Source organism: Podarcis filfolensis, assembly GCF_964270895.1.
Source record: "Podarcis filfolensis genome assembly, chromosome: 15".
Lineage (NCBI taxonomy): Eukaryota > Metazoa > Chordata > Lepidosauria > Squamata > Lacertidae > Podarcis > Podarcis filfolensis.
In genome coordinates, this window is record NC_139618.1 from 9,151,091 (window position 1) to 9,164,841 (window position 13,751).

General features: G+C 46.0%; 1 protein-coding gene across 8 annotated transcripts in view; it reads left to right on the forward strand.

Moving 5' to 3' along the window:
- RAP1GAP2 (RAP1 GTPase activating protein 2) overlaps window positions 1–13,751 on the forward strand; it is a 186,897-nt gene that overhangs the window by 53,144 nt on the left and 120,002 nt on the right. The window contains exon 1 of one of the 8 annotated variants that reach the window (XM_083587611.1): window positions 925–1,033. The exons of the other annotated variants lie outside the window; for them this stretch is intronic. The gene's annotated coding sequence lies outside the window, so the exon portion shown is untranslated. Of the gene's footprint in view, window positions 1–924; window positions 1,034–13,751 lie in introns of those variants that run through there. 8 annotated transcript variants of the gene reach the window in all.

A 13,751-nucleotide genomic window follows, 5' to 3' on the forward strand; every position in this document is an offset into this window, starting at 1 on the left:
TATAAAGCAGACATTCTGGGGGAGCTTCCATTCCTCCTCACCACTATGAGCTGAATAAAGAACATGAAATCCACTCTCGACTCCGAGTATATTTCAGCCACCCTAAAGCTGTGGGTGGAATGGTAGTGGGGGCCATAAACTCATACCATCCAACTTTTTCCAGTGCCAAACTGGGACATTCTCCCAGGCAAGTCACATGGCTGCGCTTTGCTCTTGTCCCGAAAAAGCACCTTTTTTTGCACCCCCCTCAAGATCTCTTGCAGAACCCAAAAACGCACTGCACGAGATCACAGCTCAGAAAAAGCACTTTTTTGGGGGTGAGAGTGCAAAAGTTTGAGGTGCCCAAGATGGCCGCTGAGATCTTGCAAGAAAAAAATGGGATGCCCTGTGTTTCCCCCCCCAGGGCACTTGGAAGGTATGTCAATTCCACAGTCACAACTGGGAGACAACTTCCTTGCACTTCCCCAGACAGAACCCAACCTAAAACAGAACTATATAACCAATAATATATCTGCTCTCTCTCTCCATCTTTCCCTCCCTGCCCTGCTGCAAGCAAATTATCACCTTTTTTTGCTTCTTCGGTTGATTCACTCACAGCTGGGAGGTCTTATTATTTTTATTTGTCTGTCTCTTCACACACCCCTTTACAGTTTAATTTGGTTTTCATTAGTTCCTATGGTAACCATGAATGCATCTGTGGAGGGTTTTGAAATTAAGAGCAAAAGAGCACAACAATACGGAGAGTGATAGGAGAAAGCAACAGAGAGACACTCCTGCCTGAATAGTTTGCCTGGACTAATATATATATATATATATATATATATATATATATATATATAATAATAATAATAATAATAATTAAAGAAAGGGGGGAAATGTTTAGGGGATCCTTCCCATCGCAATTAGCCAGGAAGAGCCGTGTGAGAAAGTCCTGATAGCTTGAATCTTGCTACCTGCTAGGAGCCTACTGACAGAGAGAGATACTCTTCTGTTTCCCTGTTTCAATTGTTCAAAAATCGCAGAAGGAACTCTGGTAAGTCTATTTCATTTCATTCCATCACCCCTCCTGTCTGTGTCTTAAGTGGGTCTCCCTAAGCATTAAGACAAAGCGCTGCTGAATATTAGGCACCATTTCCTATTTTGCTTCCTTGTGTGGCGAAGGAGGCCACCGGTTAACAAGTGTGGTGCCAGGAATGCTGGAAGAGGTAGCATTGACTAGTGGGTAGAGTGTCACACACCATAGACTTCTTCTGTTTACTGAGCGTTCGTCCTCATTTGCTTCCACAAAGCTTACGCAGAGGTTAGATGATATCTGGCCTTCGTTGTGCATTCATTCTGATTTGTTCACGGGGCAGTTATATGTCTATGAACATTCATCCTGATTTGCTTGTGGGGTTTTTACTCATCTTTCTGTTATTTATTCATTCATGCGATTTAGTGCTTCTGCGCACGCGCAAGCGCCGAAGCCTGGAAGTAACCCGTTCCTGTACTTCTGGGTTTGGTGCGGTGTGCAACCCGAAAATGCGCAACCTGAAGTGTCTGTAACCCGAGTTATGACTGTATATGGATGCCTTAAGATCGTCTATTTCTGTAATGCCCAGTAAGGGTTTAGAGAAAGAAAGAAAGAAAGAAAGAAAGAAAGAAAGAAAGAAAGAAAGAAAGAAAGAAAGAAGAGACACTATATGTACTTTCCCTTGTTTATTTGCTTGTTTTGCAACATGGCAATCTTTAATAGAAACTAATTTTAAAAAGGAGGCAGAGGGCAGATGTGTCACTAACAAGCCCTCTGATCTCACTTCACATTGGAGGAGAAGTTCTCAAATCTCTGTAGGGTTGCCACCTTTGTTCTGACAAAATTCATAATAGGGCAGGGCGGGGCGGTTGGGGAGCAACCCCCCCCAATCTGCTGCTGAATTGACTTCAAAGCGATCCATTACAATCTCTTGCAGCCTAACAGAATGGGCCCTCTGGAATTTATTACATATGCACATTCACACACACATATACACAAATCTATATATCTGTCTGTGCTTGGCTACCCAGAGCTTAAATACATGACCTTTCACACACCCTTTCAAGCACATGAAGCTGGAGAGGATCCCTAACTTGGCACACACACACACACACACACAGAGAGAGAGAGAGAGAGAGAGAGAGAGGGAGGGAGGGAGGGAAGGAAGGAAGATCTGAAATACAGGACAGAACTGTATCAATAATGGACAAAGCATTTTACATTGAAATACAGGACAAACTTGTACAGTGGTACCTTGGTGCTCAAATGCCTTGGTACTCAAACAACTTGAAACCCAAACACAGCAAACCCGGAAGTAAGTGTTCTGGTTTATGAACTTTTTTCAGAAGCTAAGCGTGCTGCATTTTGAGTGTTACACTTCCAATTTGAGTGCCATGTTTCCGTTTTGAGTGATACACTGAGATCTATCTGTTTTTGCTATTTATTTTGTGTTGCTGCTTTTGCGGCTCTTTTTGTTTTGTTTTTGCGACTGTTTGGAACCCAGTTCAGCTACTGATTGATTGATTGTGTGAGTGACTGCAGTACATTGTTTATTGCTTCCATTTTATGGATCAGTGGTCTCGTTAGATAGCAAAATTCATGTTAAATTGCTGTTTTGGGGGTTGATTTTAAAAATCTGGAATGGATTAATCCATTTTGCATTACTTTCGATGGGAAAGCGAGCCTTGGTTTTGGAACGCTTTGGTTTTGGAACGGACTTCTGGAACGGATTAAGTTTGAGAACCAAGGTACCACTCTATTATACAGGACAGGTGGCAACCCGAACTGCCACACTTGGAGTAAGGGAGCTATGTGCTTCACTTCTGCAGCAGGTGGACTTCTCCATAATTGCTGTGGAAGAGTGTGTGTGTGTGTGTGGCGTTTCATGCCTCCTCCTTGCTGCTTTTGCATGCAGTTCTTTGAGCATTATGCAGCAGCACTTGCCCACAATCCCAGGCAAAAAGCACGGAACTGGTGAGACTCAAGTCTCGGAAACCTCTGCACCGAGGAAGTGAAATTGACAGCATTTTTGCAACCTTATGGGAAGCCGCCCTTTCTCTTGGTGATATTTGCGTAGGGAAAAGGTCATGTCCCAGCCCTAGTTCCTAGGGCAGGGATAGGGGTCCTGTGGTCTTCCTGAGGTTCTTGAACCACAGTCCCTACCACCCCAATACAGTGGTACCTCAGGTTACAGATGCTTCAGGTTACAGACTCCACTAAGCCAGAAATAGTACCTCAGTTAAGAACTTTGCTTCAGGATGAGAACAGAAATCGCACGGTGGCAGCACAGTGGCAGCAGGAGGCCCCATTAGCTAAAGTGGTACCTCAGATTAAGAACAGTTTCAGGTTAAGAACGGACCTCCAGAACGAATTAAGTTCTTAACCCGAGGTACCACAGTAATTCACCAAGTCGGGGTCCATCCACATCTGGAGGGTTGCAGTTTGTCCAGTTTTGTTTTGATAGAAGGAATTATTGGTGGCTTTTCCAAGGGGGTGGGGCTGTTTGCTCACAGTTTGTACAAAATCCCCTCCAAAACTGTGTGATGGAGCCCAGGTGGCCCACCTCAGAGGCAGATCGGTCCATGAGGACTAGGTCCATGAGGACTAGGTGGCCGAGGTGGATGAGGAGCTGGAAACAGCTTGATGAGTCAAAGAAGGAAAGAAAACGAAAGAAAAGCGCAGGAACCGAAACCATCAAAAGGGAACGGCTAACCAGCATTTCACACTTTTGACCTCAGTTGGAGGAGCTGCTTTTGACATGGGCTGGATTTCAACCACAGAGACCACAAGCCCCAGCTGGCTGGGGGCCAGAGGCTGTTCAGCGGCATGGGGCAGCTTCTCAGCAAGCCCCCTTCCTGCTCTCAGTTTAGAAAGTCACAGCGCTTATTCTCCAGGTGAAAAGAGAAGTCACACCCAGGGTGTTCAGCTACAGGAGGCCTGCTTTCAAAGCAGCTGTGCCTTCCTGTGAAACAAAGATGAAGGACCTTTTTTTTTTGGCCTGGGGGCTGAATTGCCCCAGAGGCAACTTTCTGGGGACAACATGCTAGTGGTGGACTGAGCCAGAGGCAGAAATAGATTTGATTCTTACCTGTAGGCTGAATTCCAGCCACGCTAAAGTCAAAGGTTTCTGCACAAACATTTCTCCACCAAGGCAAGCAAGAGACATTTTATCTGCCTCAGTGCTGGGGGGTGTCTGGTCCATGGGGTGAAATTTGGCCTGCGTGGGCTAGAACCACAACTACCTGACAATCAACTGGCAACACTCCAACTGGGGTGTGGCAGAGCTTAAGTCTGCGTTGGCTCTGCACACTAGGGTAGGATTTAATCCTTACTCATCAGCTGATGAATGGGGGTTAAGCATACCCTCCAACATTCCTCCGATGAAAATAGGGACGTTCTATTCCATAATAACAATAATTTTATTATTTATGCCCCATCCATCTGACTGAGTTGCCCCAGCCACTATGGGCGGCTTCCAACAGATATAAAAACATAATAAAACATCAAACATTAAATAAAACCTTTTCGTATACAGGGCTGCCTCCTGATGTCTTCTAAAGGTTATATAGTTACTTATCTCCTTGGCTTGGGGGTTGCATAACTCCATAACCTTCAACATTTCTCTGATAAAAATAGGGACGTCCTAAGGAAAAGCGGAACATTCCAGGATCAAATCAGAAACTGGGGTGGATTCTGCAAATCTGGGACTGTCCCTGGAAAATAGGGACACTTTGAGGGTCTGGGTTAAACAGGCACATGCAGCCAAAATGCAGTGTGGGGCTGTTTGCAAAAGGGCTTTTAAATAACACCACACTTGGAAGTCCCAGCAGTTGAGGCTTCAAAGCAGAGCATCATCTGATGTCACTGTGATGTCAGGCAGTTGACAGCGGGGTGGTCCCACCTGTTAAACTTGGTCCTCCATTGGAGGGAGATAAGGATCTGGCCTGCTAGCCAGAAAAGGTTCCTTACCCCTTCTCTGACTGGTCACCGCCCACTTGATCTCAGATGGTGGGGAGACAAACTGCCTTATGAATAATATTCTGCCCTCCATCGTAGGAGCACTGGGTGGCAAAGGTAAGTTGGACTGTAAAGAGTGGTGTTTTGGATCCCATAACTTCCTTTGTTGGGAAATAATTTTGTATAAAATTAGATCTAGTGTTGCATTTCCCGTAACAGAAGTTCTGTACCACAGGGTGGTTCCTCCTTCTAATCTGAGAAACAGTTTCACCCAGGGCTGAAATATAAATATTTTTAAATAGTGGAAGGCTGGGCAACCTGTCAACCTCCACATTAGGTGGATTTTATAGGCAGGATAGGATATATTTTACAATTTATCCTCCCTATGACTCAAGTATGTGAGCAGAACATTTAAACTTAAAACAATTAGCAGAGTTTTAAATACCATCCCTTGCAGCATTAAAGTGGAAACTTTGGGATGAGGCTGTGTAGCCTTATGGCAATTTATCCAGGTTATTAATTAAAAGAATCAGACTGCAAATTAAGCATAAAAATGGTGTTTGCTTAGATAAAGTCTCACACTTGATACAAACAGTAGCAGTAATGAAAGCAAGGCAGGCAAATTCTACTTCTAGATTACAAAATGCATATTTCAGTTCAAAATGAAGTCTCCCCTTGAAGCAGAGACCAGACAGATGTCTGTCTGCCTCAGAAGCATGGTGAAAAAGAGACTGAGCTCCGAGGAGAGAGGAAGTAGTAAGGATTATTTTCCTTACCTTTTCCACCAGGTGGAGCAGGGGATATGACCTCACAGAGTGTCCTCTCTAGGAATTTACAGGGGGAACTCCATGTGCCTTAACCCTTTGCTTATCTAGCAATACTTGAAATTTTATTTAGGCTGAGAGATTATTTCCCACACTCCAGATGTGAAACACCAACTCCCATCATCCCCAGACAGCACGGCCAATGGTCAGGGATGATGGGATTTGGAGTCCAAGCACATATGCTGGGCCACAGGTTCCTCAGCCCTGAAATCAAGCATGCCTTAAAGCAGCCTTCACCAACAGGGTGCCCTCCAGGCAGTTTTGGACTACAGTTCCCATTAGCCCCCGCTAGCACAGCCAATGGATGTTGTAGTCCAAAGCATCTGGAGGGCACTAGGTTGGTGAAGGCTGCCTTACAGCATAATCCAGGGCATGTTTGTTGAGAAATAATGGCTGCCACAGAGGGTAGCTGCTGTAAGTCCTTTGCAGCAAAAACAATAGAGTCTGCTCACTCGCTTAAAGCTTGTTAGATACCTTCAGAGTCCACAAGAGGGCGCGTTTTGGCAAAAAAGCTTTGCAAAACTTCAAAAAGTGAAGATTTGTATTGCTTCTGCGCTCAAATGCTGTTTTGCCAGTACAATTCTCTACATGTCCAGTGAAAATTAAGTTAGCTGAGTTCAATGGGGCTTACTCTCAGGAAATTGGGTCTAAGAATCTGGCCTTTAAAGGCCAAAGATCGATCTATCTATCTATCTATCTATCTATCTATCTATCTATCTATCTCCTATCTATCTATCTATCTATCTATCTATCTATCATCTATCTATCTATCTATCTATCTATCTATCTATCTATCTATCATCTATCTATCTATCATCTATCTATCTATCTATCTATCTATCTATCTATCTATCTATCATCTATCTATCTATCATCTATCTCTGTCATATCCACACCATGTATTTAAAGCACTCATGTACCACTTTAACAATCATGGCTTCCCCCAAAGAATTCTGGGAACTAGTTTGTTAAGGGTGATGATGTCCACTGGCAGAGGAATGGGGGTGCGGAGGGAGCGGACCACCGCCAGCACCACTATTCTGGTAGGGTGCCATCGCAGCGCCCCCCTGGACGCACGCCGCACCCCCTACGTGCTGGGGGCTATGCCCCCAGAACGTGTGCCACGCCCCCGGGGGCACCAGCCACGCCCCTGCCTGCTCTCACCTCCGGTAGTGGAGTATGCAGCTTTTCCACTGACGATGTCACAGAGCTACAATTCCTGCTTTCAATGGGCATGATTTTGAGACAGACACATGAAATTACAAACCACACCTCCTGCAGTTGCCCCAGGCAAGTTGTATATTGGGAGGAAGTTGGGACTGAGAACCTCCTTCAGATCCCTGAAGGGCAGAAGGCCCTATCCAAGTTGAAGTCACTTAGCTTGTTTCACAGCTGGGATGCTTTTTGTGCAAGGGAGAGCAGACCTGCAGAACGGAAGATTGCTGTGAAACAGACAGCACAGCAAGAACCAGCTGTTGCACAATCATCCTCTAGTGCAGCGGTTCTCAACCTGTGGGTCCCCAGATGTTGTTGGACTACAACTCCCACATCCCTGAGCTCTGACCTTGCTAGCTAGGCGTGATGGGAGTTGTAGTCCAGCAACATCTGGGGACCCACAGGTTGAGAAAGGCTGCTCTAGGGCAACTGTTGCACTGGATTCCTTTGAGTCCTTGTGCAAGTGAACTGAGAGCATTGCATATGACCCACTGACCAGATCTGATGGCTGTAGGTTACAGGAGGGTCCATTTCAATTGCTCCGTTAAGCAAAACTTCTTGTTGACTGCAGCCATTCAGCATTGTAGCCAGTTGTTTAGAAGGGCTGGTGAGCTCTCCTTTACTGGAGGTGTTTGAAGGGGAGCAAACAGAGGCGATGATCAAAGTTTGCCAGGAGACTGAGGGGGTTAATGAAGGTCAAGAGAGGGCAGAGACTGAAAAGTCTGTGAGGGTTGAGGATGATTCAGATGAGGAAAGGAATTAGTGATTCACAAGATAATATCTGCTTAATTTGTTTCAGTAATAATTCAAGTCTTCTGACGGCTGCCATCTCCACCCCTCCGGTTTAAATCTGTGAACAAATTGCTCATAATAGTTTGAGGCACAAATCACTCTTTGTCCTCCAGGAGGATTGCTAAATAGTGTAGATCAGTGGTTCTCAATTGGTGGTTTGCAGACCCCAGTGGGTCTGTATAACCCATCCAGGGGGGTCTGTGGCACCATTCAAATAACAAAAGCTACCACAGAGATATCATGATTTTCAAAAGTAAGGGGTCCATCGCTGTCAACCGTCCCTTATTTGGCGGGAAATTCTCTTATCCCAGCGCCGTGTCCCGCTGCTGTTCCGGATTGATGATGTCCCTTAAATTTCGCGGGTTTCATGCTCACCCGGCTTGGGAGGGAAGAAGCGGCTCGAGGTCCTCCGCCAAGAGAGAGTGCACGCACGAGCTGCTGCATCTCCGTCTCTCCCTTTCCCGCCTCAAGGGCGCATCATGAGGAGACAGGTGGCGGGTGGGCGGGCAGCCCCTCTCTTGCGAGACTTCCGCCGCACTGCCAGGGGAAGCTGGAGGCGGCAGCGGCAGCGGTGGCTGAGGAGGTGGCCTGAGGGAGGAGGAAGAGGAGGGGATGGGGAGGGACGCAGAAGGGCGGTGCTTTAGCGGCCGTGGCGGCGCCGCAACCACCTCATGCCGGGCTCACGGGCAGCGTGGGCAAGAGTCTCTCTCCCTCCCTCTCGGGCGGGGAAGGGCCGATGGAACTCATAAGCTAAGCAAAATCCCTTATTTTGGCTGCTGATCCCTTATTTTCAAGGCTGCTGGTCCCTTATTTTCAAATCTGTAAGTTGACAGCTATGAAGGGGTCCATGACTTGGCTTGTGAAAAACAGGGAGTCTATGGTACTTAGCTACTCGGGAACCACAGGTGTAGATCAAAAGTGGGGAGCCTGTGGCTCTCTAGATTATAACTCCCATTGGACAGCTTTCCATGCTGGCTGAGTCTGATTGGAAGTGGTGTCCAATGACACACGGAGGGCCCAGTGCCTTCATCCCAGCCAGGGTCAAATGCATCTTTTTCCAAAGTGAACATTGCAATGTTTTAAAAATTGATTTGGCCACCAGATGGTGCTATCAAAACACAAAACTGCATCAAGCCATTGGCTATAAAAACGATTGGCAAGCATTTGTGTGTGGCCATGTTAGGACTGTCACCTGATTAAAGAAATCTTAGTTGATTCATTGTATGTGTTTTAATTGAACAATTGTCGGGGAAGGGCTGAGCCAGGAGCTGGAGACAAGGGCTGTGCACAACCCCTAATTTGGTGCTTTGGAGCAGCACCTGATGCGACCTGAGATGACCAGGGCCAGCCCAACCCAGGTCAGGACCCTCCGACCAATTTGGGGGCCTTGCACAGTGTTTAATTGGGGTTTTAAACCCCTAACGTGGCCTGGAGGGAGGTGGGGAGAAAGAGAGGTAACTTCGGTGCACATTTAAAGAGTTCAGTGAGCAGGATGTGGCTGCTTGCTCACGAGAAGTCCAACTAGGAATCAGACAGGATGGGACTGCAGCTGAATTAAGAGTGGGGCAGATGAGAGGCTGCAATATTTCAGACTGGGACTGACTGCCTCTGAGCCTCAGAGGGAGCCAGGGAAAGGGGGAAGGAAAGGAGAAGGTTGAATAGTGTTATTTTTCTAGAAAAAGAGGTGCCAGAACTCACCACGAACACCTCCTTCGCTCTCTTAGGATGGCAATGGCTCCCGCCTGACAGGTGCCGGAACCCACCTGAGAGGGGCTAGAACTGAGTTCAAGTGAGTTCCGGCTGAAAAAAAGCCCTGAGGATGAGTAAGGCAAAGGCTGGTTCTGAAGGAGAGTTTGGGCGTGGGTTTTGGCCATTAAGTCGCTTTGTCTATTCTCTCCATGGTGAGCAGGACTTCTCTGGTCTGACCAGGAGAGTAAGAAGGAAGGGCAGTCTAAGTTTGGAAGGTTCTGGGACCCTGGGACTAGGGGTTGGGAAGTCTGTCAATATCTGTTTCTCTCCTTTCTGATTTCCACATCAGTCTGTGATTATTTTTATACCTCATGAAAATTCATCAGGGTTTCAGTGCAAATTTCTCCTAATCTACACAAAACGGCAAAGGGGATGGAGGAAAGGTTGCAGCATTTGGAGCTTCTGAGTTCTCTGGCTGGTTCTCCCTTGGGTGCTGGATAGTTTCCCTGGTAGAAGCAAAGGCTACCTAATGAAAGTGACCTACTACAGGTAGTTGTAATTAAGCATCATCTGGAGGGGCATTAAGTTCCTCATCCCTGGGCTAGAGTGAACTATGGTCTGTCTCAATATAAGGCAGCATCAAATGGTCCTTCTTAATGTAAGGTTACCAGATTTTTTCCAATGAATCTGGGGACACTTTTCAGCTTCAATGGATTTTGTATGGGGACTGATTTGTAAATCCGGGGACATCTGGTAACCCTATCTTAATGGTGCAAAACCTTAAATCGGGTCTGAGATGTGTACAGTGGCATCTCCTGACGCAACAGTGAACTCACCTGTCCCCAAAGGGGTCAAGCATCTCTGGGAAATTTGGCTTTCATCTTTTCTGCTAGAAATAAGTCAGGGGGAGTTCATGGGTTCGTTGGCCCAGCAACGGAGATAACATTGTTTCTTCACAGCAACTCCAGTGATTAGCTTTGAGAAGATAAAGTGGTTTACCCGCACCTCTCTCCCTCTCCTCCCCCCCCTCTGTCTAGTCTGAAGTTAATAACAAACCTCTTTTCAATGGCTGGGCTTCAGTCAAATGCCCAACGTTGTTAGGAAGCAAAAACTAGAACATGAACTATCTTTGAGATTCATGTTTGTGTGTGTAAGACTGCAAGTGGTCCATACTGGCTCTCCATGCAGATGTTTTTTTAGGGTGACATAATTGGACTAGATAGGTCTTTTTCTTGATCCAATGGGTCCATTTCTACTGTCTTATTTTTAGCTGTGTGGTCCTGTTCCTACAGTCCAACCTCCATCTGCCTGAGTCTGAGAGGCTGCCAGAGTTTTTGCTGCCTGTTCCAAAATGGAAAGGGAAAAGTAATAAATAGATGGCTTCTGACTTTCGGTCCCTGCCTGTGATTACCCTGAAGGTGACAGACCTTCATAGGTGAAGTAAATAAGACAAATAGAGGGGATTTTGCAGGAGACAAATCCATCCGGAGAATTCCCCCTCCTCCTTTCAGGGTCACAATGTTAGTGGAACATAACAAGCTCTCTCCATCTGTCCCTCTTTTCTGTGGCTCATCCATCCCCAGTAAATATATTTATCTCAGAGAGAATGAAGTCATCTGAAGAGTGGGATGAGGTGATGTGATGTGTGTCTGTGTGCACAGAAATGGAGTGATGTGGAACAAAAGGAAAACGCATTTGTGAGTGTCATTGTGGTGGTTGTGTGTGTTTTAGAGAGAGGAATAATACTGGTTTTGAAAAAAAAGAGGCACTTGTAATAACTACTGAATTGCTCCTGTAGAGGAAAAGAAAATGACCCGAAAAATATGCTACCATCACTCTGTTTCTCAAGGATATTACTTCATACAAAGTCATAACATAGCTTCCAATGTTGTCTAGATTTAATTATTTCATTTCTACTCCATTCCCATCCTCTCAGCACTCTGGGGTGGTTTTAATAAAATAATACACATTGTCATGAGCCCCACAGGGACTAGGTTGGTAAGCCTGGATACAGGAGGAGGTGGCGGCAGCTACGTCTGATCAGGGGCTGGGGCAGAAGGGCGCTATATTGTCCCCTAGAGCCTGGTTCCACCTCTGCAGATGGGAGAAGACCCACCAGCCTCAGAGGATCTCATGTTTGCAATCTTGACCTTCTCACATAATAAGCGAGTCTCTGAAAGCTTGGCGGGTAGGGCATGGAAACCATTGGGACGTCTTACGTGCTTCTGTTCAGCTTTGAACACTTTGCTTGAACTCTTGAGTCATGCCTTCTGAGCTCTGTGTCTGCTGCCAAACCCATACCATTACATGCTAGCATAATGATCTCTACCTTCCTTACACATATGAGCCTCTGCCTCTGTGTGTGCTGGGCATCTGCCAGGGCCCACTCAAACTGGGACCAAATCCCAAGAACTGCTGTGCTGATTGAGACCAAAGGGCTGTGTGCATTGGCATCCTAAGCATGTTTACTCAGAAGTAAATCCCATTCAGCTTAAGGGGACTTGTTGCCCTGCAGGTATCCTATGATTTCACCTGGTTCAGGTAGATGCCTGCTGGACTTCCACAGGCATGGCTGGATGGCATAATATGTTTCCTTGTTTGCTTACAGCAGTTATGTAATCCAAGATACAGTATACTGCTTATGAATACATAGGTTCTATTTTTAATTGTCATTGCTAATAGCTGTTGCAAGAACCATTCTCTGTATATCTGCCGATTCATTTTTTTTTAAAAAAAAGCTTTTGAAGAGTAAGTACAGGGAGTGAGCAAAATAGTTCTGCAATTTTGTCTGCAAATTATATAATACAAATGTTTCCAAAACAAAGCTAGGCTGGCAAATTGCAGGCTACAGACTGCACTGGATCGATTAAGAAGCATCAATAAAAATAAACAATCATAAAGGAAAACACACAGTGAAATTCTCAGTTTATAGAGAAGAGAAGCCCAACCTAGTTTTGCTACTGTAAAAGGCAAATGGAACCACTTCTTCAGCTATTGGTGTTTGCAAGGCTCACTTTTTTTGATGGTTGGACCAGCAGTTGAGTCCAACCAAACAGCGAACCAAGTATTTGGATTTTGGTTCCATGAGGATGACCATGAAGGATACCTGTGACCACTTTAGCCCCCCATTTATTACTGCAGCAGGAAGGTAAATGGCGTTTCAGCGTGCTCTGGTTTCCGTCACGGTGTCCCGTTGCATCAGAAGCTGTTTAGTCATGCGGGCCACATGACCTGAAAAGCTGTCTGTGGACAAACCCCGGCTCCCTCGGCCTGAAATTGAGATGAGCGCCACACCCCATAGTCACCTTTGACTAGACTTAACCATCCAGGCGTCCTTTACCTTTACCTTTTTACCTGATATTGTTATTACATTTATATCAGGTTGTGTACAGACTACTCCTCTTCCATTTCACATTTACAACAAACTTGGGAGGTAAGTTAGGCTGAGATATAACGACTGGCCCCAGGTTACCTTGCGAACTTTATAGGCTGAGTGAGGATTTGAACCTGAGTCTCTCTGCTCCTAGTCCAACACTTTAACCACCGCCTTATACTGTAGGTGTCTCTGAGCGTAGGAAATATTGCTGTAACTGCTCTCCGGAACTGGCATTGCAGTGTCAGCAAGGTGAAGACTATAAAGGACCTCAATGTTCAGAGATGCTGTAACTCTGCATATCAGTTGTTGGAGGTATTTAGAGGTACACTGCCTCTGAATGGGGAGTCTCAGTTAAAACGGTACCCTGCTGCTTTTGACAGTCATGGTGTCCCCCCCCCCAAGAATCCTGGGAACTGTAGTTTGTTAAGGGTGATGCCTCTCACAGGCCCACAATTCCCAGAGTGGTTTAACAATCAGCCCATCTTCCCAAGGAACTGTGCTAACTGTAGCTCTGTGAGGGGAATAGGGGGTAATCCCAATAACTCCCAACACCCTTAAACTACAGCCCACAGGATTATTTGGCAGACATAAAGGCTGTTAAAGTGCTTTAAATGTGACCATAGAGCCTTGTTCAGATGGTACCCAGTGCATAAGCTTCCAAGTCTCTCTCTGTTCCAAACCCACCCAGCCTTCTGATGTGTTTTAGACAAGCGCGTCTCCTTCCCTTATCTCTAAGCTCCATGTGGTGCACACCACCAGGGCACCTCTTCCTCGGAAGTTGCCATCATACCATTCAGAAAACCCAACCTGCCAGAAGCGGAATCGATAGATTCACACTTATCAGGCCCTGCCATTCCAGCCAAGGAGTGAAAGACCTGGCAGGACC